Source organism: Cetorhinus maximus, chromosome 6 (assembly GCF_964194155.1).
Source record: "Cetorhinus maximus chromosome 6, sCetMax3.hap1.1, whole genome shotgun sequence".
NCBI classification, from domain to species: Eukaryota; Metazoa; Chordata; class Chondrichthyes; order Lamniformes; family Cetorhinidae; genus Cetorhinus; species Cetorhinus maximus.
Window position 1 is genome coordinate 27,625,183 of NC_135884.1, and position 6,000 is coordinate 27,631,182.

The window sequence follows — 6,000 nt, forward strand, 5'->3', positions numbered from 1 at the left end:
TACCATAAAATTACACACGCACTCTTGTGGTGATTGTACAGATCATGTTTACACAGTTTGACAAATGTTTTGACAAGCCAAAACCCTTCCCATTTAAGGCAGCAGGGAGGTGGTGGCGTAGTCACTGGACTAGTAATCCAGAGACCCAGGGTAATGATGTGGGGACCAAGGTTTGAATCCCACCACGACAGATAATGAAATTTGAATTCAGTAAAAATCTGGAATTAAAAGTCTGATGATGACCAAAAAACCATGACCAATTGTCAGAAAAACCTACCTGGTTCACTAATGTTCTTTAGGGAAGGAATCTCCTTTCCTACCTAGTCTGGCCTACATGTGACTCCAGACCCACAGCAATGTGATTGACTCTTAAATGTCATCTGAACAAGGGGTGGACAATAAATACTGACTTAGGCAGCGACACCCAAATCCCATGAACGAATAATAAAATAAACTTCTGTAAACACAATGAACTCATCATCCAGGCTACCTTTGCCAATCTGATCCATCCAATGAATACTTAGATTAAAATCAGCCATGATTATCACCGTACATTTGTCACAAGATCCCATTATTTCTTCCTGTATACCCCGTCCTACAGTGTGGTTACTATTAGGAGGCCTATAATCCACTCCCACAAGTGAATTCTTACCTTTACTACATCAACATTTAAAAGTTTAATGCCTTTCAAAAAAACATTCTGCTTTTCTTTTCTGATTATCAAACTGAATAACCTCACACTTCCCTGCATCATACTCCATTTTCCACCTTGTCGTCTACTCACTTAACCTATCTACATCTCTTTGCAGTTTCTCTGAGTCCTCGTTACAGTTTATATTCCCACCTAACTTTGTATCATCAGCAAACATTGATACATCACTCTCCTCTTCATCTCAGTCATTAATATAGATTGCAATTACATGAGGCCCCAGCACAGATCCACGTGGCACTCCAATAATTACAGTTCGCCAATTTGAAAATGCCCAATTATCTCTACTGTTTCTGGTCCATTAACCAATCCTTCATCCATGCCAATATATTATTCCCAGCACCATGTGCCCTTACTTTGCAAACTAACCTTTTGTGTAGCACCTTATCAAATGTCTTTTGAACATCCAAATATACGTCATCCACGGTTCCCCTTTATCTACCTTACTATTCATATCTTCACGAAACTCAAATAAATTTGTGAAACACCATTTCCCTTTCACAAAACCAACTGTCTTTGTTTGACCACATTATGGTTTGCTAAGTTCATTGTAAAGACTTCCTTAATAATAGATTCCAGCATTTTCCTGATAAATAATGTCAGGTTAACTGGCCCACAGTTCCCGGTTTTGTCTCCCTTTTTTCTTAAATAGCGGTGTTACATTTGCTAACTTCCAATCTGTTGGGATAGTTCCCGAATCTAGGGGCATTTTAAAAATTATAATCAATGCATGCACTAACTCAGCAATTACCTTTTTTTTTAAGAACCCTAGGATGCAGGCCATCAGGTCCTAGGGATTTGTTAAAAACAAAAAACTACTGCGGATGCTGGAAATCCAAAACAAAAACAGAATTACCAGGAAAAACTCAGCAGGTCTGGCAGCATCGGCGGAGAAGAAAAGAGTCGACGTTTCGAGTCCTCATGACCCTCTGTTGAAGGGTCATGAGGACTCGAAACGTCGACTCTTTTCTTCTCCTAGGGATTTGTTGTCTTTTAGTCCCTTAAGTTTCTCTAATACCTTTTCTCTGCAGATATTAATTACCTTTCTCACTCTTACTAGCCCCTTGGTTACTCCCTACTTCTCGTTTGCAACTTGTGTCTTCTACCATGAAGACGGACAAAATATTTGTTCAGCATCTCTGCCATTTTATCATTCCCCATACTAATTTCACCTGTCTCTGCCTCTAAGAGACTAATATTTACTTTAGCTACTCTCCTCTTTATATAGTTTTAAAAGCTTTTACAGTTATTTTTATATTCCTGGCTAGTTAATTCTCATATTCTATCTTTTCCCCATCAACCTCTTGATCACCCTTTTCTGGCTTCTAAAACACTCCCAATCTACAGACTTACTACTATTCTTTAAAACATTATAAGCCTCTTCTTTTAATATAACCTCCCTAGTAAGCCACAGATAGATCCATCTGCGGAGATCCTTCTTGTTGAGGTTTTGTTTTTCAATGGAATGTATTTTTGCTGAACACCTTGAATGGTTTCTTTCAATGTTTCCCAATGTTTCCCACTGTTTGTTTACCACCATACCTTCTAGCCGATTTACTAATCGACTTTAGCCAGCTCTCCTCTCATACCTATGTAATTGGTTTTGTTTAGGTTTCTGATTTTGTTTGGAACTGGAGTACCTAGCTTCCAAACTTCAAATGGAATTCAACTGTATTATCATCACTTTTTCCCAGAGGATCTTTTACCCTGTTATTACTAATTAAACCTGCCTCATTGCGCAATATTAGATCTAAAATTTCTTTGTCCCTAGTTGGTTCCATAATGTATTGTTTCAGGAAACAGTTACGAAATTCATCTTCCAGACTACCTTTGCCAACATGATTTGTCCAGTCTATCCTAAGATTAAAGTTCCCCACAATGATTACATTGCCTTTGTTAAAATCTCCAATTATTTCTTGCCCAACGCTTTGCCCAACTGTATAACTACTGTTAGGGGGCCAATAAACTACTCCCACCAGCATTTTCTGACCCTTGTTAAACTGCACCAGAATAAATCCATAAAATAGTATTATCCCTTTTAATTATACTAATAAATGTCTTTCGTAACAAACATGTAAAACATCTGGGTAGGGTTTCCATATCTGTCACCTTTTTATACAACATTGAAAGAACAAAATGGCTTTATGGCGTCATTTAGTGAAATTATACAGACAGCAGTTAGAAAGCTTTTTAAAAATTAAGTTAGTTTTAATCATAACTTACCAAACATTCAAAACTCAAAGCATTAAGAAAAGATTTTCAATAAGTTATAATGCAGTTCAAGGACTAAAAGATTCAAACTGACCATGGAACTGTTCCAAAATTTATCCAGTTCAAAAGAACTCAGCTTTAAATGGGAAGGGTTTGGCTTGTCAAAACATTTGTCGAACTGTGTAAACACAATCTGTACAATCACCACAAGAGTGCGTGTAATTTATGGTAACAGGATACTGGTTTTCAAAGGACTTCTTGCCATGTCTTTGGAGATCAAAGTCAAGGTGAAATTTTGAGGTTGAACTCTGAAGTTCAGAAATAAACTCATAAAGTCATAGATGTTAATTTTAATTCAAAAGGCAATTTATTGATTAACTTTAAATTATCATTTAAAACTTCAAACATTTATTTAGGATACATATATATAAACATATATATACATATATACACCCCATTAATTGGTTGTAGATTATAATTGAACATCATTAAAATGATCGATGGACATCAGCTACATAGCATGGCGTGATAATCATTTCTTACTGTAATGCCCGCTACTGGCAAACAAATAATGGATTAAAAATTAATCAAAGCTGCCTCAGCAAATCCAAAATGTAGAAGTTATAGAATAGGATAAATTAGAGGATCAGTTAAAGGAAATGGCTTCCTTGCAGCATTCAGATGGCGAGTATCAACTGCCCGAGCTTAATTCTCGCAGTTTATGACATCGTATACACTTTATCAAAATACAGGTGACAGGAAACACAACATTTCAATTTAAACCTCACTGATCAGATTAAAATTTTATCTCACTACCAACTGCAAAGGTTCAATGTGCAAGGTGTGACTGTTTTAATCAGATATTAATCGTTTTGGCCTCAAAGCACAGATGTTCCCACAGTTCAGTACTAAATTCACAATCAGCATAAAAGAAACGAAGAACAGTTAACAAGGGAAGTAGAAAAGTTCACACAGATACATTATGGGAGATGTTGGCATTGTGGTAATGTCAATAGACTAGTAATCCAGAGGCCCAGGTGAATTCTCTGGCGTCACAGGTTCCCACCAAGACAGCTGGTGGAATTTGAATTTAATAAATAAATCTGGAATTGAGAAGCTAGTCTCAGTAATGGTCACCATGAAAACATTGTCGATTGTCTTAAAAACCCGTCTTGAGTGCCCTTTAGGGAAGGAAATCTGCCATCTTTACCTGGTCTGGCCTACAAATGACTCCAGACCCACAGCAGTGTGATTGACTCTTGACTGCCCTCTGAAATGACGTAGCAAGCTACTCAGTTCAAGGGCAATTAGGGATGGGCAACGAATGCTGGCCTTGCCAGCGACGCCCACATTCCATGAACGAATAGGGAAAAAAGATTAGTGGGAAGCTCTTGAAGTTGGCGAAAAAGTATAGGAAGCTTTATTCTGGATCAGGGTGTATCGTACAACCATAAGATGATTCAGCACAGAAGGCGGCAATTCAGCTGATTGTAATTATGATGCCTCTTTGAAAGAGCTATGAAATTAGTCCCACTGTGTCAGCTGTGGCTCAGTTCATAGCACCCTCGCCTTTGAATCAGAGGGTTGTGGGTTCATGTCCCACGCCTGGAAAACCAAGAACTGTGATTGTACTCGAAAGAAGTTGCAATCTGTGGCTGTTGGTAACTCGAAAGAGTTTCCCCTGCTCTTTCCCCAAAGCCCTATACATTTTTCAACTTCAAGTACTGTAGATCACGGCATACGAGTCGACTTTTGAAGCTTTGAAAAAAGGTTGACTTTTATGTTTGAGTATAAAATGTGAACCAAGTAGAGATGGTCACCATCTTGAAACATGAAAACACATAACACAGGTAATTCAGGTTAAATCAATTTGTCACAATTTAATTAAATAATCCCACACTGATAATTTGAACCACAAATCATAACATTTTAAGAACCATCAAATTGCATCCAATGCAAAGAGTTCATCAAATTAATAGAGTCATTTTTTTTTTTTAATTCTTTCACGGGATGTGGGCATCACAGGCAAGGCCAACACTTGTTGCCCATCCTTTTTTGCCCTTAAACTGAGTGCTCAGCCATTGCAGAAAGAAATTCAGAGTCAACCGCATGTGTGTGGGTCTGGAGTCACATGTAAGCCAGACCAAGAAAGAATGGCAGATTTCCTTCCCTAAAGGACGCTAGTGAACCAGATGGATTTTTACAACAATTGATGATAGCCGTCATGGTCACCATTACTGAGATTAATTTAATTGGGGGGGATTGATTTATATGCTGAGTATAAGGTGACACATGCATTTTGGCACAGAAAAAAATAGGGTAGTCTTATACATCAGGTAGGCTTATGCATCACTTGTACGCCATGATCTATGATATTTATCCAATTCCCATTTGAAAGTTATTGAATGTGCTTCCACCACTCTTTCAGGCAATACATACCAGATCACAACAACAACTCATGTCACCTCTGGTTCATTTGCTATTTACCTTAAATCTGCTTTCTTTGGTTACCAACCATTCTGCCACTGGAAACAACTTCTCTTTCTTTACCCATCAAAACTCTTCCTGCCCATGAACACCTCTATTTATCAAATCTCTCCTTAATCTTCTCTACTTTGAGAACAATGCCAGTTTCTGAAAGGTCATCAATCTGAAATGTTAACTCTGTTTCTCTTTCCATAGAGCTGCCTGATCTGCTGAGTATTTCCAGCATTTTCCGTTTTTATTCCAGTTTGTTAAGTTTCTTTGGAAACGGAACCCCTCATCCTGGGTAGCATTCTAGTAAATCTTCTCTGTGCCCTCTCTATGGCCGTGACATCTTTCCTAAAGTGTAGAGCCCAAAACTGGAAATACTACCCCATCTGGGGCCTAACCTAGTGTTGTACAAAGGTTTTGCATTACTTCCTCACTTTTGTACTTCATGCCTCTGTATATTAAGAGGCTTAAATGCTTTTTTAGTAGCCTTAACTTGTTCTGCCACCTTCAAAGACTTGTGTACCCCCTTTATAATAGTACCATTTAGTCAATGCAGCCTCTGCTCATTCTTCCTACCAAAATGATTCACTTCGCACTTCTGTATT

At 38.0% G+C, this 6,000-nt stretch overlaps 1 protein-coding gene across 6 annotated transcripts in view; it reads right to left on the reverse strand.

Moving 5' to 3' along the window:
• Positions 1–6,000, reverse strand: part of ptpdc1a (protein tyrosine phosphatase domain containing 1a) — a 148,426-nt gene that overhangs the window by 15,850 nt on the left and 126,576 nt on the right. The gene's annotated exons all lie outside the window — the stretch shown is intronic.